Source organism: Balaenoptera musculus, chromosome 8 (genome assembly GCF_009873245.2).
Source record: "Balaenoptera musculus isolate JJ_BM4_2016_0621 chromosome 8, mBalMus1.pri.v3, whole genome shotgun sequence".
In the NCBI taxonomy this organism is placed as follows: domain Eukaryota; kingdom Metazoa; phylum Chordata; class Mammalia; order Artiodactyla; family Balaenopteridae; genus Balaenoptera; species Balaenoptera musculus.
The window spans coordinates 43,981,547-44,003,723 of record NC_045792.1 but is presented as its reverse complement, the minus strand read 5'-3'; positions in this window follow the sequence as shown (position 1 = coordinate 44,003,723).

Sequence of the window (22,177 nt, the reverse complement as noted above, 5' to 3'; positions counted from 1 at the left end):
ATGGCCCCCTACCAATATGCCTGGCAGCAGGCCAGCAGAAATGGTTGCTACACAGAGACAACAGTTTTCTACAGACCCTCCCACAAGTTCCTACTTTATGATCCTACCTTGCTGTGTGGCCAAGTTTGGCTCCTCCAATTTCCCTGCAAGCTCCGACTTGCCCATCTGTGACACCTTCTCTGATACTCTGACTCCCCCTACCAGATCTTCACTGCCCTAGCTTTTCCCCCAATTATGTAAGATCTCATTTCTATCATAAATTCTTTATCCTGTAATACTCACAGTGGTGCTGTTTCCCTGACTAATCTTGACTGGGATACATAACAATAGAATAAGATCAACAGACAACATCTTTAACAAAACTGGGTATATTTTATTCTCCAGTATCCAACATTCAAGCAGATGAGGATAAAACCCCTACATCAATAAGCCTGTGAGGGATCACCAATTGTGTAGGAGGCAGTAAAAGAAAGAGTAAGATGACTCTTGGTGGTTGTAAGAACTGGGAAATCCAGAAATCACCTCAGACACCCTTAAGAGGGAAGGCTCTCACTTTGGAAGAAACTCCACAACCAGATATGAGAAATATACAAAATCTTTAGAAGAGGCTTCGAAAGCTCTAGGCTGGGTAGGATGGTCAGAGGGTGCTGTGGTGGCCTAAGCACTAGAGGGTCTCAGCAATACCTTACAAACCAACCAATCCAGAAGATAGACCGCCTACCCTTAGGAAAAACTTCTGGGAATAGATTCCTAATTGAGCAGGGAAGGAATGCTGGAGGTAAAGAAACTTAAAGTTCTACTGGAGATGGGATGAGAAAATAAATATCTTGGAAACTACTGTGAAAATTACTTGACGGATGAGCCATATTTCTCTCAAAAATATTCATTTTGAGAAATTTCAAACCTGTAGAAAAAGTGAAAGACTAATATACTGAACATTCCAATATCTACAACTGAGGTTGACAAATTGTTAGCATTTTGCTACATTTGTTCCTCTTTCACACACCTATGGGCGCACACATACTTCGTTTGCTCAAACTATTTGAAAATAAGTTTCGCACTATCTAAACACTAAGTATTTCAACAGTATTTCTTTAAAATAATTACATTCTGCTATATAAGCATACTGCCTTTATAACACTCAAGAACTTTGACACGGATGTATTTGTGGCCCATATTTAAATGTCCCCATTGTTCCAATCTCTTACTCTCTAAAGTGCAGTCTGCAGACTGGGCAGAAACAGCATTATCTGGGAGCTTACTAGAAATGCAGAACCCCAGATTCTACTCATCTAACAAGATCCCAGTGCTTTATTGTGTTTTTTTTCCTTTCAAATCTAGGATCCAACTAAGAGAATCACACATAGAATTTAGGTGTCTTATCTCTTTAGTATCCTTTAATCTGAAGTTCCTGACTTTTTCATTCTCACTAATGACACTGACATTTTTGAAGAATCCAGTCTAATTGTCCTATAGAATGCCTCACAAAGTATTTGTCTAATTATTTTCTTACTATTAAATTCATGAGTCCTCTATTTATCCAAGGATACCCCAAGCCTTTACCCAATACTTATTCACAAACCATGCTTCCCTCTATCTTCTCATAACCATGTATAATAGTGGTTGACATTTAAATATACACTTTTATATATTATCTTATTTGCTCTCTGTAACTCTATAAATAGCCAGTATTATTAGCCCTACTTTAAAAGAAGAGGAAAGAGCAGCATGGTGACGTCTGACAACCACCCAGAGTCACCATCACTAAGTGGTCTGAGTAACCATTATAGCACAGAGCTTTCCCCAGTGTATTATTTGAAAACCCCCAAAAGCTCAAACTGTAAATGGAGATGGAATCAGGAATCTGGTGATCACTAAAATGACAATACACTTCAGTTACAAAGTGACATTTACCCTATCTTTACCCACTAAAAGGACAATCCAAAACAACTGTCAATAAATAAATGACAATAACTAATTGCTTAAATAATAGAAATTAACCAATATCGGCTTTTCCCTGAATGTAAACTCTGGTGAAGAACTAGACACAATAGATGCTTTAGAACCTGGCCTAGGCAGATCTTTTCTGTGTGTGTGTGTGTGTGTGTGTGTGTGTGTGTGTGTGTGTGTGTTTCTCGGGCCTCACCTATGTAGAACCTTGGTGCAGTAGGCCCTGTGGCACCTGAGGTAGCCCACAAGTAGTGAGCATGAAACAGTTAAACACAGAATCTGCTTTGTGACCTTGTATGTGAACTGAATCTTTCTCCCTGCTTCTTTTTTTCTTTCTTTCTTTTTTTATTGAAGTATGGTTGGTTTACAATGTTAGTCTCAGGTGTACAACATAGTCAATAGTTTTATAGATTATACTCCATTTAAAGTTACTATAAAATAGTGGTTATATTTCCAGTATCTCATTTTATACCTAGTAGTTTGTACCTTTTAATTCCCTTCCCTTGTACTGCCCCTCCCCCATCCCTCTCCTCTCTCGTAACTACTAGTTTATTCTCTGTATCTATGAGTCTGTTTCTGTTCTGTTATATTCATTCACTTGTTTTATTTTTTTAGATTCCACGTATAAGTGAAAACATACAGCATATGTCTCTGTCTGACTTACTTCACTAAGCATAATACCCTCCAGGTCCATCCATGTTGTAGTTAATGACAAGATTTCATTTTTTTTATGGCTGAGTAATAATTCATTTATATATACACCACATCTTCTTTATCCATTCATCTGTTGATAGACATTTACATTGTTTCCATATCTTGGCTATTGTAAATAATGCTGCTATGAACACTGGGGTACATATATCTTTTTTAATTACTGTTTTCATTTTCTTTGGATACATAACCAGAAGTAGAATAGCTGGATCATATAGTAATTCTATTTTTTTTTTTGAGAAACCTCCATACTGTTTTCCATAGTGGCTGCACCAATTTACATTCCCACCAACAGTGAGCTAGGGTTCCCTTTTCTCCACATCCTCGCGAACATTATTTGTTGTCTTTTTGGCAATAGCCATTTTGACAAGTGTGAGGTGATATCTCACTGTGTTTCTGATTTTCATTTCCCTGATGGTTAGTGATATTGAGCATCTTTTCATGTGCCTTTTGGTCATCTGTATGTCTTCTTTGGAAAAAAATGTCTATCAGGTTTTCTGCCCATTTTTTAAATAAGGGTTTTCTTTTTATTGAGTTGTATGAGCTCTTTATATATTTTGGATACTAACCCCTTATCAGATCAATCATTTGCAAATATCTTCTCCCCTTCAGTAGATTGTCTTTTAGTTTTGTTGATGGTTTTCCTTAATGTGCAAAGCTTTTAAGTTTAATTAGGTCCCATTTGTTTATTTTTGCTTTTGTTTCCCTTGCCTGAAGAGACAGATCCAAAAAATATTGCTAAGATTTATGTCAAAGAGTATTCTGCCTATGTTTTCTTCTAGGAGTTTTATGGTCTCCAGTCTTACATTTAGGGCTTTCTTACTGCTTTCGTTTCTAAATCAATGGGGATAATATCTCTTAGGGTAATTTTTAGTATTAAATGAGCACCACAGTGGCCAGTGGTACGTATTGCTATTTTTAAAGACTAAAATTTTGTCTCCATGAGGCAATTTTATTCTCAGTCTTTGGAGCCTGGGAAACAGTAGATATGAGACAGAAAATACATGCCATAAAAAAAGGGCTTCACGGTAATGCGGAAGAGTCCTCCACACAACACTTGGTCTAAAAATCAGTCATAGCTTCACTAAAAACCACACCTCATTAGTATAGTCACAGAGGGTATTCATAAGGCTTCTCTGGAAATTGTTTGTAGGCAGAAGACATTGGTGGAGCTTGCTGACATTCAGGAAGAATTAGACCTTATGGATACCCAAAAATTGCACAAATGTGGGCAATAGCTATTAAGAGAGATGATAATAACCAGAGAATTAAAAACATAATTGATATATTATGAGGTTGAAAAAGGCATCCTCTGTGTTTTACGACTACGAATGGTTCATAATTAGCTACTGCTTCCCCTGTGTCAGCTACTGTTCTGAGTGCTTTAAATGTACTAGCTCATTGAATTACCAAGGAATATTAAGAGGTAGGTAACACTTCTATTAGAGGTAGGTATTACTTCTATTTCACAGATAAAGAGGCTGAGACCCAGAGCTCAGCTCACTGAGCCAGTGAATGGTGGAGATAAGTTTCACACCCAAGTTACATCACTGCACCCTGGACCTTACCCACGTCACTCTGCAGTGTTTCACATTTAAAGGACAAGACACTCCAGAGTTATGGACAAAGATGCTGAAACCCTCTGCAGTGGGTATATCAAGACTGATATATCGAAATGACAAGTATGACATGGAATATCTTGAATTATAGGACATTATGTAAGAAAGAATATGACAATAGAAATTAAAGAGTGATCCAGATCAGGGAGAGGGAGAAAGAAAGAGAGAGAGAAGAAAAGAAAGGATAAGTCAGAGGGTAGGCACACAATTAGGCCATATACTCCTAGCAGAGGGCTTCTCTGCTACTGAGTAGCCCCTACTGAGGATGGATGGTAGTCACAGGGACACAATTGTGGTGCTCTGCCCATATCCCCTTTACTGGCTGGTGTATCACCCCAGCTGCTTCAAGTGCTGCCTCCTTCTCAGGAGAATTGCCCCCTATTAGGTAAGAAAGATCCCCGTCCCAGTCCCACCTTCTTCAGATCCATATTTTGTGGCCAATGACTGACTTCCCTGGTGGGGAGGTGTAGCAAAGGCTGTCTCCACTGCCCCAAGATGAGACCAAGACTGTCAGACTGTTCATGCTTCAGAGCTTCCTACTGAGAACAGACTGAAGTGAGTTTGCAGTTGATACCTCATTCTTGAGTCACTCTTCCCACTGCCCTAACCTATTCTTACTCTTATCAGCATCCAGGAAAGTAAAACCATAAAGCTAACAATTTAAAATATCACTATTATAAAAACTTACATTTTTGTGGCAAACTGTCCTTTAATGTCCTCTGCTGCATGATCATTTGCTTTCATCAAAGTCAGCCACTATTTTTTTTTCATTTTTATTTTTTATTTTTTTAAATTTAATTTTATTTATTTTTCTTATACAGCAGGTCCTTATTAGTCATCAATTTTATACACATCAGTGTATACATGTCAATCCCAACCGCCCAATTCAGCACACCACCACCACCATCCCCCGCCGCTTTCCCCCCTTGGTGTCCATACGTTTGTTCTCTACATCTGTGTCTCAATTTCTGCCCTGCATACCGGTTCATCTGTACCATTTTTCTAGGTTCCACATATATGCGTTAATATACGATATTTGTTTTTCTCTTTCTGACTTACTTCACTCTGTATGACAGTCTCTAGATCCATCCACGTCTCTACAAATGACCCAATTTCGTTCCTTTTTATGGCTGAGTAATATTCCATTGTATATATGTACCACATCTTCTTTATCCATTCGTCTGTCGATGGGCATTTAGGTTGCTTCCATGACTTGACTATTGTAAACAGTGTTGCAATGAACATTGGGGTGCATGTGTCTCTTTGAATTATGGTTTTCTCTGGGTATATGCCCAGGAGTGGGATTGCTGGATCATATGGTAATTCTATTTTTAGTTTTTTAAGGAATCTCCATACTGTTCTCCATAGTGGCTGTATCAATTTACATTCCCACCAACAGTGCAAGAGGGTTCCCTTTTCTCCACACCCTCTCCAGCATTTGTTGTTTGTAGATTTTCTGATGATGCCCATTCTAACCGGTGTGAGGTGATGATACTTCACTGCAGTTTTGATTTGCATTTCTCTAATAATTAGTGATGTTGAGCAGCTTTTCATGTGCCTCTTGGCCATCTGTATGCCTTCTTTGGAGAAATGTCTATTTAGGTCTTCTGCCCATTTCTGGATTGGGTTTTTTTAAAATATTGATCAGCTACTATTTTTTAGATTATTTATTATGTTCCAGGAACAGGGATAAGCACTTAACACCTGTTATCTCATTTATTCTTCCTTATAATCATGTGATGAATATTATTATCCTAAACTTAAATATTAGAAAACTGGGATTCTGAGAAATTAAATGACCACTCAGTCACTTGGCAAGTATAGCTTTAGGGCCTGAATGTGAACCCTGAGCAGTGTCCTGCTCACTCTACTACACAGCTTCTGTGAACAGGTCTGCATTAACAGAAGTACCAACTCTCCTTGGAAAATGCAATAATTTTATAGTAATTGGATGTATCACAGCAGAAATGTTATAGTGCTATCATTCTAAGGTATATATCAGGTATTTATTTCTTGTTGTTTTCATTGATTTCTGTGAAGTTCAAGTATTTGTGAAGGATTTACAGAAAAAAACATTGGGGTACATTCAAGGTTATCTTTAATAACACCATCACTGTTCATTTGTATTCTGTTATGCCTTCTTGAGTAAGAGACAGCCCATAACGTACAACCTCCCTATCTGTGCAACACAGCCCAACCAATTGGCTGTGTTCCTGTGCATACCTATCTCTTCGATATATATCAGTGAGGGAGATGTGCAAAATACTTCTAGCACTAAATTCACAAAAGCATGTGCCTGTTCCCAAATCAAAGGCAACCAGATTAAGCTAAGACTGGAAAAAAATTAGTGCCATAAAATATGTGATGAAAGTCAGAAAATTCTATTACAACTTTAACAATAAAATTAATTATGCTTGTGCTTAGCCTGAAATGATATTAAATTGTTCATCTTAATAATACCTGTGGAATAGAAGTCTGGAAAAAAAAGTCAGACCTTTCTAAAAGTAATAACTTTAGATTAGCCATGATACTCTTTAGGCTTTTAAAGTAAATACTTATTTGGGACCGATTTCATTATCCACATACTCTCAAGAAATATTTTGCATGAATTCCTCACCAAAAAAGAAAGATTTTGTGGGGCTATTTACTGTACATTCTCACAAAAGCTTTTATAGTTCTGCAAAAAAAATCTGTATATGCCCAGAATGTCAGACATATGAACATCACCTACCATGAGTCACCGTGAAAATGGCTCAGAAATATTGTCATACAGGGGTGTATAAAACAGATGTGTACCAAAGCTGAAATAGGTCTTATTTTTATGATGCAGCTAGTCGTGCTCACTTTTATTCTTAATTCAATTTTTTTAAAAACATCTATTGTCAAATTAAAATAAAAATCAATGCAGGGCCTACACACCTATTCTCACCAGGGCTCCATCACTTTTCTTTACTATAGCCACTGGCTCCTCTGGTTTTGGGGGCTCTACATGTTTCTTTATTCTTGTTTTTCTTTTGGTGATTTTGAGCTCAGTTAGAATTCTATTTGTATTTCCTAATAACATTCAACATTACAAAAGATGTCCATGTAAATTGCAGCAGGAAAAATGACAATCAAGCAAAGATACAACACAATTGCTCTTGTACTCTGCCCAAGCCAGTTCTTAGACTCAAATTCTGAAGCTGCGGTTTGGAAAGGAAAGGAAGGGGTTGAAAGTGACAGCCTCATAATCATGTGGAATTTTTCCCAGTCTGCTGTTTGTGTATGGAATAACTATCATCATCTTTATGTTTGTGTTTTTTGTTCAGACCAAATAAAAACTATGGTTTTTCATTTACAGTGCAGTCGTTCAATCCTGTATTTTATGCAATTTAATTGTTTTTTTACCATTCATAGCATTATGTTGTGTTTCACTACATTATTCAAAATGTTAAAATGATTTCATAACTATATTTTATGTACAAACAATCCCATTTGTTCCAAACTTTAATCTGGATCCAAACACTGGCTTTAATGTGTAATATGTAAAAATTGAACCAAGCAATTTTGAGAAAATCATTTTGATGTTTAGTTGATTTCACCTGAGGGCCCAAATATGATTCAAGTTTGTTGTTAGTCTGTTTGTCAAAGCATGTCATTGTGTATTCTGACTGCTTCCAGGACAAGCTGTGAAATGTCTAGATTCCAGAGAAGCAGACTGCAATCTATTCTCAACAATTCCTCCCCACCTTCTGCCACCAGCTCGGCTTAGGTAAGACGTCAGTCTTCATGTGAAAAAAAGACTACATCTACAAAACAAATCTCCAAATATATGATATGTACTAGGATTTTGAACTTGATCCAGAAGTTTGTGGTCTACACGCGCACACACACACACACACACACACACACACACACATACACACACGTATATATTTTAAATCTTTTCTAGTGTCTTCCAATGAAAAGCATAAATTATCCACAAGAAATCTTGCACATTTTAAAATATACTTTCATAGAAATACACATACAGAAAAATGGGCAAATCATAAGTATCTAGCTCAAGCCATCTTCTTCCAGTCTCTCCCCACCTCCCTTGCTGAATGGTCTCCACTTGGCTAGCAGTGTGGACTTCCTAGAGCAGTTTCATTCTCACCGCTGACATCCTCGGTGAGGATCTCACAACATTTCACTATCTGGGTCACTATAAGAGCCATCCAGTCAGGGACTCCTCCTGCTACATAATCCTATACTGCCAGATCCCTACTTGTCCTATCCTCTTCTTGAGTGCATGACTAATCTCTGTTGTAATAGTTCCATAGCGTGGTGTCTACTCTGTTTCAGATACTTGGCATCCATTACTTATTCTTATAACATGATGCAAATAAGTGTTATATTCCAATTTTGCATATAAGGAAACTGAGCCTTAAGCCTGAGAAAATGTAAATAAATCCCCAACAATCCCATAGCTGGCATGAGGTGGCGCTGGAATCAGGACTCATTTTTCCTGACTTTAAAACCTGGGCTTTACTCAGTATACTCTTTTTTAATTGTTCTTGCATCCCTAGTGCTTAACAGGTGCTCAAAGTATTTCATTTGAATTAAACGATCTCAATGTCTTACTTGTGAACACCCTGGTTATGCAGCTCAGAAAACAGCAGAGGGCAGTGCAAGAGCTTCACAACATTTCATAAAGTAGACAATAAGATGCTATAAAACTCCAAAATGAAGAAGAAATGTCCCATGGTTTCTGGAAAAATTTATCCCAAGGCAATGTTGAGGATGTTAAAGAACGTTTTCATCAAGGATACTTTCAGTTTTAGAAAAGCAATTCCCATTGCTGACAGTGAGACTGTGCTAAAAATTGCATTTCCCACTCCCGGGTTTCAGCTCCTCTTTATTTTATGTAATACCACATACGGGTAAGCAAATCACAGCAGTTAAATCGAGCTGCAAGCCACTTACATCTGCAAAAACAGTGGGTTCACCAGGTGAGCTGTTTGCTCGACCTACCTCTTTAATCCCTCCTGTGAAGAAAGAAAACTGTGACTTTGGCTCAAGGATGAAATTGTTTCCCTGCCTCATTATACAATTTTCATGAAATCTGGTATCTCCACATTATTGCAATGGAAAATATCCTATTCTAGCTGGCTTCTTTACTTTGCAGAACAATTATTGAATCTTTCTTTTGCCTCTGTGGGAAATTTGTATTGCCTAGCAATTTAAATTCTGGTAGAGAAGTTGGAGTGGGGTGAGGGGGAGGCAGGTCATATTAAAAAGCTAAGCAGAACCTTGGTTATTTTCAGTTTGCTTTTTGACTATGGAAAGATAATGGTTTTCATACTAAGGATATCATAGGAGGGACCTTCAAGATGGTGGAAGAGTAAGACGTGGAGATAACCTTCCTCCCCACAAATACATCAGAAATACATCTACATGTGGAACAACTCCTACAGAACACCTACTGAACGCTGGCAGAAGACCTCAGACTTCCCAAAAGGCAAGAAACTCCCAACGTTCCTGGGTAGGACAAAAGAAAAAACAGAGACTAAAGAATAGGGATGGGACCTGCACCACTGGGAGGGAGCTGAGAAGGAGGAAAAGTTTCCACACACTAGGAAGCCGCTTCACTGGCGGAGACGGGGGGTGGCGGGGTGGGGGGAAGCTTCAGAGCCACGGAGGACAGCGCAGCCACAGGGGTGCGGAGGGCAAAGCGGAGAGATTCTCGCATAGAGCATCGGGGCCGACTAGCACTCACCAGCCCGAGAGGCTTGTCTGCTCACCCGCCAGGGTGGGCGGGGCTGGGAGCTGAGGCTCAGGCTTCGGAGTTCAGATCCCAGGGAGAGGACTGGGGTTGGCGGCATGAACATAGCCTAAAGGGGGCTAGTGCGCCACAGCTAGCCGGGAGGGAATCCGGGAAAAACTCTGGACTTGCCTAAGAGGCAAGAGACCATTGTTTCAGGGTGCGCGAGGAGAGGGGATTCAGAGAACTGCCTAAACGAGCTCCAGAGACGGGCGTGAGCGGCGGCTATCAGCGCGGACACCAGAGACGGGCATGAGATGCTAAGGCTGCTGCTGCTGCCACCAAGAAGCCTGTGCGCAAGCACACGTCACTATCCACACCTCCCCTCCTGGGAGCCTGTGCAGCCGGCCACTGCCAGGGTCCCGTGATCCAGGGACAACTTCCCTGGGAGAACACACGGTGCACCTCAGGCTGTTGCAACGTCACGTTGGCCTCTGCTACCACAGGCTCACCCTGCATTCCGTACCCCTCCCTCTCCCCCGGCCTGAGTGAGCCACAGCCCCCTAATCAGCTGCTCCTGTCTGAGCGAAGAACAGATGGCCTAAGGTGACCTACATGCAGAGGCAGGGTCAAACCCAAAGCTGAACCCCAGGAGCCGTGCAAAGAAAGGGAAATTTCTCCCAGCAGCCTCAGGAGCAGCGGATTAAATCTCCACAATTAACTTGATGTACCCTGCATCTGTGGAATACCTGAATAGACAACGAATCATCCCAAAGTTGAGATGGTGGACTCAGTTGAGAAGGCAGCAATGATATATATTTTTTTGTCCTTTTTCTCTTTTTGTGAGTATGTATGTGTATGCTTCTGTGTGTGATTTTGTCTGTATAGCTTTGCTTTTACCACTTCTCCTAGGGTTCTGTGTGTCCATTTTTTTTTTTTTTTTTTAGTATAGTCTTTAGCGATTGTTCTCAGTGGTGGATTTCTTTTTTGGTTTGGTTGCTCTCTTCTTTCTTTCTTTTTTTTTTTTTTCCTCTTTTTTATTACTTTTTAATTTTTTTATCTTTAATAATTATATTTTATTTTAATAAATTTATTTTATTTTATTATTTTCTTTCTTTCTTTCATTTTTTCTCCCTTTTCTTCTGAGCCGTGTGGCTGACAGGGTCTTGGTGCCCCGGCCGGGTGTGGGGTCTTTGCCTCTGAGGTGGGAGAGCTAAGTTCAAGACATTGGTCCACCAGAGACCTCCTGGTTCCACATAATATCAAAAGGCGAAAGCTCTCCCAGAGATCAAGACCCAGCTCCACTCAACGACCAGCAAGCTACAGTGCAAGACAACCTATGCCAAACAACCAGCAAGACAGGAACACAACCCCATCCACTACCAGAGAGGCTGCCTAAAATAATAAGGTCTCAGACACCCCAAAACACACCACTGGATGCGGACCTGCCCACCAGAAAGACAGGATCTGGCCTCATCCACCAGAACTCAGGCACTAGTCCCCTCCACCAGGAAGCCTACACAACGCACTGAACCAACCGTACCCACTGGGGACAGACACCAAAAACAAAGGAACTACAAACCTGCAGCCTGCGAAAAGGAGACCCCAAACACAATAGGTTAAGCAAAATGAGAAGACAGAGAAACACACAGCAGATGAAAGAGCAAGGTAAAAACCCACCAGAACAAACAAATGAAGAGGAAATAGGCAGTCTAATGGAAAAAGAATTCAGAATAATGATAGTAAAGATGATCCCAAATCTTGGAAACAGAATGGAGAAAATACAAGAAACGTTTAACAAGGACCTAGAAGAACCAAAGAGCAAACAAACAATGACAAACAACACAATAAATGAAATTAAAAATCCTCTAGAAGGAATCAATAGCAGAATAACTGAGGCAGAAGAACGGATAAGTGACCTGGAAGATAAAATACTGGAAATAACTACCACAGAGAAGACTAAAGAAAAAACAATGAAAAGAATTGAGGACAGTCTCAGAGACATATGGGACAACATTAAATGCACCAACATTCAAAGTATAGGGGTCCCAGAGAAGAAGAGAAAAATAAAGGGACTGAGAAAATATCTGAAGAGATTATAGTTGAAAACTTCCCTAGTATGGGAACGGAAATAGTGAATCAAGTCCAGGAAGCACAGAGAGTCCCATACAGGATAAATCCAAGGAGAAACACACCAAGACACATATTAATCAAACTATCAAAAACTAAATACAAAGAAAAAATATTAAAAGCAGCAAGGGAAAAGCAACAAATAACATACAAGGGAATCCCCATAAGGTTAACAGCTGATTTCTCAGCACAAACTCTGCAAGCCAGAAGGGTGTGGCAGGACATATTTAAAGCAATGAAAGAGAAAAACCTACAACCAAGATTACTCTACCCAGCAAGGATCTCATTCAGATTCAACAGAGAAATTAAAACCTTCACAGATAAGCAAAAGCCAAGAGAATTCAGCACCACCAAACCAGCTTTACAACAAATCCTAAAGAAACTTCTCTAGGCAGGAAACATGAGAAGGAAAAGACCTATAATAAAAAGCCCAAAACAATTAAGAAAATGGTAATAGGAACACACATTATTGATAACTACCTTAAATGTAAATGGATTAAATGCTCCAACCAAAAGACATAGACTGGCTGAATGGATACAAAAACAAGACCCGTATATATGCTATCTACAAGAGACTTACTTCATTCTAGGGACACACTAGACTGAAAGTGAGGGGATGGGAAAAGATATTCCATGCAAATGGAAATCAAAAGAAAGCTGGAGTAGCAATTCTCATATCAGACAAAATAGACTTTAAAACAAAGACTATTACAAGAGACACAGAAGGACACTACATAATGATCAAGGGATCAATCCAAGAAGAAGATATAACAACTGTAAGTATTTATGCACCCAACATAGGAGCACCTCAATACATAAGGCAAATGCTAACAGCCATAAAAGGAGAAATCGACAGTAACACAATCATAGTAGGGGACTTTAACACCCCACTTTCACCAATGGACAGATCATCCAAAATGAAAATAAATAAGGTAACACGAGCTTTAAATGATACATTAAACAAGATGGACTTAATTGATATTTATAGGACATTCCATCCAAAAACAACAGAATACACTTTTTTCTCAAGTGCCCATGGAATATTTTCCAGATTGATCATATCTTGGGTCACAAATCAAGCCTTGGTAAATTTCAGAAAATTGAAATCATATCAGTATCTTTTCCAACCACAACGCTACGAGACTAGATATCAATTACAGGAAAAAAACTGTAAAAAATACAAACACATAGGGGTTAAACAACACACTACTAAATAACCAAGAGATCACTGAAGAAATCAAAGAGGAAATCAAAAAATACCTAGAAACAAATGACAATGAAAACACGACGACCCAAAACCTATGGGATGCAGCACAAGCAGTTCTAAGAAAGAACTTTATAGCAATACAATCCTAACTCAAGAAACAAGGAAAATCCCTAATAAACAATGTAACCTTACACCTAAAGCAATCAGAGAAAGCAGAACAAAAAAACCCCAAAGTTAACAGAAGGAAAGAAATCATAAAGATCAGATCAGAAATAAATGAAAAACAAATGAAGAAAAGGATAGCAAAGATCAATAAAACTAAAAGCTGGTTCTTTGGGAAGATAAACAAAATTGATAAACCATTAGTCAGACTCCTCAAGAAAAAAAGAATCAATAGAATTAGAAATTAGAATCAAATAGAATTAGAAATGAAAAAGGAGAAGTAACAACTGACACTGCAGAAATACAAAGGATCACGAGAGATTACTACAAGTAACTATATGACAATAAAATGGACAACCTGGAAGAAATGGACAGATTCTTAGAAAAGCACAACCTTCTGAGACTGAACCAGAAAGAAATAGTAAATATATACAGACCAATCACAAGCACTGAGATTGAGACTGTGATTAGAAATCTTCCAACAAACTAAAGCCCAGGACCAGATGGCTTCACAGGCGAATTCTATCAAACATTTAGAGAAGAGCTAACACTCATCCTTCTCAAATTCTTCCAAAATACAGCAGAGGGAGGAACACTCCCCAACTCATTCTACGAGGCCACCATCACCCTGATACCAAAACCAGACAAAGATACTACAATAAAAGAAAATTACACACCAATATCACTGATGAACCTAGATGCAAAAATCCTCAACAAAATACTAGCAAACAGAATCCAGCAGCACATTAAAAGGATCATACACCATGATTAAGTGGGGTTTATCCCAGGAATGTAAGGACTCTTCAATATATGCAAATCAATCAATGTGATAAACCATATTAACAAATTGAAGTAGAAAAACCATATGATCATCTCAAGAGATGCAGAAAAAACTTCTGACAAAATTCAACACCCATTTATGATGAAAACCCTCCAGAAAGTAGGCAGAGAGGGAACTTACCTCAACATAATAAAGGCCATATATGAGAAACCCACAGCCAACATCGTTCTCAATGGTGAAAAACTGAAACCATTTCCACTAAGATCAGGAACAAGACAGGGTTGCCCACTCTCACTGCTATTCAACATAGTTTTGGAAGTTTTAGCCACAGCAATCAGAGAAGAAAAAGAAATAAAAGAATCCAAGTAGGAAAAGAAGAAATAAAGCTGTCACTGTTTGCAGATGACATGATACTATACCTAGAGAATCCTAAAGACGCTACCAGAAAACTACTAGAGCTAATCAATGAATTTGGTACGGTAGCAGGATACAAAATTAATGCACAGAAATCTCTTGCATTCCTAGACACTAATGATGAAAAATTTGAAAGAAAAATTAAGGAAACACTCCCATTTACCACTGCAACAAAAAGAATAAAATACCTAGGAATAAACTTACCTTAGGAGACAAAAGACCTGTATGCAGAAAACTAGAAGACACTGATGAAAGAAATTAAACATGATACAAAGAGATGGAGAGATATACCATGTTCTTGGATTGGAAGAATCAACATTGTAAAAATGACTATCTTACCCAAAGCAATCTACAGATTCAATGCAATCCCTATCAAACTACCACTGGCATTGTTCACAGAACTAGAACAAAAAATTTCACAATTTGTATGGAAACACAAAAGACCCTGATTAGACAAAGCAATCTTGAGAAAGAAAAATGGAGCTGGAGGAATCAGGTGCCTGGACTTCAGACTATACTACAAAGCTACAGTAATCAAGACAGTATGGTACTGGCACAAAAACAGAAATACAGATCAATGGAACAGGTTAAAAAGCCCAGAGATAAACCCACGCACATATGGTCACCTTATTTTTGATAAAGGAGGCAAGAATATACAATGGAGAAAAGACCGCCTCTTCAATAAGTCGTGCTGGGAAAACTGGACAGCTACATGTAGAAGAATGAAATTAGAACACTCCCTAACACCATACACAAAAATAAACTCAAAATGGATTAAAGATCTAAATATAAAGCCAGACACTATAAAACTCTTAGAGGGAAACACAGGCAGAACACTATGACATAAATCACAGCAAGATCCTTTTTGACCCACTTTCTAGAGAAATGGAAATAAAAACAAAAATAAACAAATGGGACCTAATGAAACTTCAAAGCTTTTGCACAGCAAAGGAAATCATAAACAAGACAAAAAGGCAACCCTCAGAATGGGAGAAAATATTTGCAAATGAAGCAACTGACAAAGGATTAATCTCCAAAATTTACAAGCAGCTCATACAGCTCAATATCAAAAAAACAAACAACCCAATCCAAAAATGTGCAGAAGACCTAAATAGACATTTCTCCAAAGAACATATACAGATTGCCAACAAACACATGAAAGAAAGCTCTACATCATTAATCATTAGAGAAATGCAAATCAAAACTACATTGAGGTATCACCTCACACCAATCAGAATGGCCATCATCAAAAAATCTACAAACAATAAATGTTGGAGAGGGTGTGGAGAAAAGGGAACCCTCTTGCACTGTTGGTGGGAATATAAATTGATACAGCCACTATGGAGAACAGTATGGAGGTTCCTTAAAAAACTAAAAATAGAACTACAATATGACCCAGCAATCCCACTACTGGGCATATACCCTGAGAAAACCATAATTCAAAAAGAGTCATGTACCACAATGTTCACTGCAGCTCTATTTACATTAGCCAGGACATGGAAGCAACCTAACCTAAGTGTCCACCGACAGATAAAGAAGATGTGGCACATATATACAATGGACTATTACTCAGCCATAAAAAGAAATGAAAGTGAGTTATTTGTAGTGAGGTGGATGGACCTAGAGTCTGTCATACAGAGTGAAGTAAGTCAGAAAGAGAAAAACAAATACCGTATGCTAACACATATATATGGAATCTAAAAAAAAAAAAAAAGGTTCTGAAGAACCTAGAGGCAGAACAGGAATAAAGATGCAGACATAGAGAATGGACTTGAGGACACAGGGAGGGGGAACGGTAAGCTGGGACAAAGTGAAAGAGTGGCATGGACTTATATATACTACCAAATGTAAAACAAATAGCTAGTGGGAAGCAGCCGCATTGTACAGGGAGAGCAGCTTGGTGCTTTGTGACCACCTAGAGGGGTGGGATAGGGAGGGTGGGAGGGAGACACAGGAGGGAGGAGGTATGGGTATGTTTTTGTGTGTATAGCTGATTCACTTTGTTGTGAAGCAGACACTAACTCACCATTGTAGAGCAATTATACTTCAATAAAGGTGTTAAAAAAAAAGAATCATAAATATAAGTTGTGTTATTAATCACTAAATCAATAAATTACTTTAGGTGAGCATAAAATTTCTCATTTACTTGGAATGGGACTGTGTGCACTCACAAATATTTTCTTATTTGATTATGTAGATACATAACCACATTGCCAGGGCATAGCACACCCCAGCATAAGAGACAAATTTCAAAGGAAGCACCTACTTTGCTACACTTAGCTTCTCTCTCTAGGTTGGTATGTAGGCAGGTAAAATAGATTAAATAGCTAGATTAGATAAATAGACAGATAAGTAGACAGATAGATAAGTAGAGATAGATAGATAGATAAGAAGATAGATAAGAAGACAGAGAGGTAAGGCGATAGAGTGTTTTGCAGTGACTGAGATTTTTTAAGTTGGGACTAAAAACGACAAAAAAATTTGCTTAAAAAAGTAGGGCTCACACTTCGTATGGAAACTCTGTGGGCTTTATTTTCAGTTCTCTGTGCATCAGATGAAGGGAATGCACAGTCGATCCTGCTGTCACCTTTGGTTCTTGCTCACAAAGGAGCTGGTAAGAATCTCTATGTGGTCATGGAATAGTTTCAGTGCTCACCTCATGTGGGTTTTCCTCCAGGAGTTTTATATTATTTCATTCTATATGACATAATCTGGGGTAAAACCATCCCATTCTTGTTTTAGAAACTTTCATAACCAAGGCTAATCATTGCTTATTCAGTTACTTGAAGTATATTAATTACTGTGTGACCCTGAGTAAGCTGCTGATTTTCTCTAAGCCTTGGTTTACCCATCCACAAAACAACAACAATAATAGTGTCTATCTCTTACCGTTGTGAAAAACAAAGGCAATAATATCTTTAAAGTGCCTGATACACAGCAAATGCTCAAAATCTTAGTAATTATTATTATTTTAAAATATTATTATGGTTTTCCCACAACATGCTGTACTTTGACGCTCATCTTACTTCATCATAACAGCTCACGTATCTTTCCTTCTAGACTGTAGGCTATAAGACAGTACAAAGAGTGGTATACAGTAATAACTTCATATATATCTAGTGAATAAATTAAGTAATATCTTATTAATGGTTCTTTATTAAAGGATTTGTATAGACTATTTTGTTTCCCATCTGTACTTCCTATACCTGTCGGCTATGGCTAGAAACAGCATGGCTCTTCTTATTTTTAAACTCAGTGTTGAAAATGTAACATAAGACAATGCCATGTGTTCACCAAACCATAATTTCCTCCTTGGCACACAGGATGACCACATTTTCCAGCCCTCTTACAAGTCGATGATATTATGCTAATAGAATACGGATGGAAGTAATGTACATCACTTCACGTCCTGGCCGTAACATGCCACACACGTTGCCCGCTGTCTCTATCCCCATGTTAAAGCTCTGAAAAGAAAGAGTTCAAAATGGTAAGCCACAAGATGGAAAGAGCTGAGCTCCCCAAGTCACTGTTTATATCACAACTCAAGGGGTTGTGATGGAAAAATGAAGTAATGTTTTACTGTGTTAAGTGACTGAAACTGTGGGATTTATTTTTACCACATTTAGCCTAGACTATATTGAGTAGTGCTTTAAGTTGGGGAATTTTATATCCCTTTTTGGCGAGAAGAGTCATTTCCTGTTTGGTGTGGAAACAGAAAGTATACATCCTATATAACCAGAACAGAAAGTACACATTATATATGACCAGCAACCCTATTCTTTCTATGTTTTATGCTCAGTAAACTATCCCTCAAGATAGTGGTTCAGAAGAAACTCATAATTTCCTATTTAATCACTTCATTCCCAAGATTATTCACTCATTCTCTCACGCATGCATTTATTCATCTATTCAACTAGTAACTGATGAGTAGGGTCTATAAAAGGCATTGGGAATAGAACGGTGAACAGGAAAGATAGGTCATTTCCCTCCTGGAGCACACTTTTAGGTGGGACACATACTACAGACAATTTAAAATAATTTATAATAAAATATCAACTAGTGTTGAGTGCTCTGATGAAAAACAAGGTAGGGACTTTGTTTTATTTTAATGGTGTCTCCAATATATGAGAACACCTAGCACGTAGAAGATGCTGACGGAAATGGAATAATGCAGGCTATTCAGGAAAAATGCTATCCCTGTGTTCAGAGCTCAGGACATTTGTTGAGTCACATTTTATGGGTGGAGTGTTGACTTAAAGGACACACTCCAGACTAGGCACTAAGGTACTGGGTGCTTGTCCAGTTGTTAATAAAGCAATTCTGGTACTTCTTTTGCCTTCTCTTTCTCTTTCTTCTTTTATTTTTTATCTGTTTCACATTTTTATTTTTATCCATATTTTCTGGGCATAAACTCATGCTGAATTTAGAGACTATGTCATGTCATGACTACTATATTATATAGTCTACTATGTAATACTACATAGTATTTTGTTATTCTATTAGTTATTCTTTCCTTTATACTCACTTGTTACTCTCATTGTTTCGTTACACAAGCATACCTCATTTTATTGCACTTCACTTTATTGTACTTCACAGATATTGTGTTTTCCACAAACTGAAGGTTTGTGGCAACCTTGCAGGGAGCAAGTGTATCGGCACCATTTTTCCAACAGTATTTGCTCACTTTGTGTCTCTGTGTCACATTTTGGTAACTCTCACAATATTTCAAACTTTTTCATTATTACTATATTTGTTATGGTGATCGGTGACTAGTGACCTTTGATGTTACTATGTAATTGTTTTGGGGCACCACAAACTGCACCCATATAAGATGGTGAACTTAACTGATAAATGTTGTATGTGTTCTCAATGCTCTACTGACCAGACAATCTCCTGTCCTTCTCCCTCTCCTTGGGCCCTCCTATTCCCTGGGACACAAAAATATTGAAATTAGGTCAATGAATAACCCTACAATGGCCTGTAAGTGTTCAAGTGAAAGGAAGAGTCGCACATTTCTCACTTTAAATCAAAAGCTAGATACGATGAAGCTTAGTGAGAAAGGTATGTCGAAAGCTGAGATAGGTCAAAGGCCAGGCCACTTGTGCCAAACAATTAGTCAAGTTGTGAATGCAAAGGAAGAGTTATTGAGAGAAAGTAAAAGTGCTACTCCAGTGAACACACAAATGGTAAGAAAGTGAAACAGCTTTATTGCTGATATGCAGAAAGTGTTAGTGGTCTGGATAGAAGATCAAACCAGACATGACATTCCCTTAAGCCAAAGCCTAATCCATAGGAAGGCCCTAACTCTCTAAAATTCTATAAAGGCTGGGAGAGATGAGGAAGCTGCAGAAGAAAAGTGTGAAGCTAGCAGAGGTTGATTCACTGGGTTTAAGGAAAGAAGCCATCTTCAAAACCTAAAAGTGCAACGTGAAGCGGTAAGTGCTGATGTAGACGCTGCAGCAACTTATCCAGAAGATCTAAGATCATTAATGAAGGTGGCTCCACTAAACAACAGATTTTCAACGCAGATGAAACAGCCTCATATGGGAAGAAGATGGCATCTAGGACTTTCATAGCTAGACAGAAGTCAATGTCTGGCTTCAAAGCTTCAAAGGACAGGCTGATTTCCTTGTTAGGGGTTAATGCACTGGTGACTTTAATTTGAAGCCAATGCTCATTTACCATTCCAAAAATCCTTGGGCCCTTAAGAATTATGTTAAATCTACTCTGCCTGTGCTCTAGAAATGGAACAACAAAGCCTGGATGACAGCACATCTGTTTACAATATGGTTTTCTTGAATATTTTAAGCCCACTGTGGAGACCTACTGCTCAGGAAAAAAAAGATTTCTTTCAAAATCTGCTCATTGATATTACTGCTCATTGATAATGCACCTGGTCACCCAAGAGCCTGATGGAGATGGACAATGAGATTAATGTTGTTTTCATGCCTGCTAACACAACATCCATTCTGCAGCCCATGGATCAAGGAGTAATTTCAACTTTCAAGTCTTATTATTTAAGAAATTTCATGAGGCTATAGCTGCCATCGATAGTGATTCTGCTGATGGATCTGGGCAAGTCAACTGAAAACCTTCTGGAAAGGATTCACCATTCTAGATGCCATTAAGAACATTCATGATTCATGGGAAGAGGTCAAAATATCAACATGAACAGGAGTTTGGAAGAAAATGATTCCAACCCTCATGGATGACTTTGAGGGGTTCAAGACTTCAGTGGAGGAAGTAACTGCAGATGTGGTGAGAACAGCAAGAGAACTAGAATTAGAAGTGGAGCCTGAAGATGTGACTGAATTGCTGCAATCTCACGATCAAACTTTAACTGATGAGGAGTTGCTTCTAATGCATGAGCCAAGCAAGTGGTTTCTATAGAAAGGATCTACTCGCGGTGAAGATGCTGCGAAGATTGTTGAAATGACAACGAAGGATTTAGAATATCACATAAACTTAGTTGACAAAGCAGCGGCAGGGTTTGAGAAGATTAACTCCAGTTGTGAAAGAAGTTCTACTGTGGGTAAAATGCTATCAAGCAGCATTGCATGCTATGGAGAAATCATTCATAAAAGGAAGAGTCAATCGATGTAGCACACTTCATTCACTGTTGTCCTATGTTAAGAAACTGTCACAGCCACCACCCCGACCACTCAGCAGCCATCGGCACTGAGGCGAGACCCTCTACTAGCAAAAAGATTTCAACTCACTGAAGGCTTAGATGATAGTCAGCATTTTTTTAACAATAAAGTATTTTTAAATTAAGGTATGCACACTGTTTTTTAGACATAATGCTATTGCACACCTAACAGACTACAGTATAGTGTAAACGTAACTTTTATATGCACTGGGAAACCAAAAAAACTGTGTGACCCCCTTTACTCGATACTCACTTTTTTTGCAATGGTCTGGAACCAAACCTGCAATATCTCCGAGGTATGCCTGTAACTAACGTTTCCTCGGCAATACTATGAGTAAGAAGAGGACTCTAATTACAACAACACAATCTTTCTCTGGTTCCAGGTACTTAATTATTAAGGGGTTGTCTCTCAGAGATCTGTAAATTAGCTCTCTTGTCTCTCAAGTGTTTTTTCCTCTGACTTCCCTCATTTTCTGCTCTGGCTTTGTGGCCACATTCCTGCCACTTCAGCACCAAAAGCCAGAACCATGTTCTTGCTGCTGCTAAAAGCCTAACAGCCAAATCCTGCAGATGGAGCTCAGGCTGCTGCTCAGCCTCAGTGTTCACGGCAAGAGCACTGCTGTCCCACGTGCAGGGAGCTGGCCCATATCTGGGCAGCACCACATTCAACAGTAACCGGCTCTGATCTTCTTTTCCTGCCATAAGTTTCTGCTGTCCCTGAACCAAATCAGTGCCCCTCCAGTCTCCCCCTTTTGATACATGTTATTATTGGAAGTGCCCATAGTTCCACACCAGCCCCCCGAGACTATCCCAGACAGGCCTGAATCTTAAA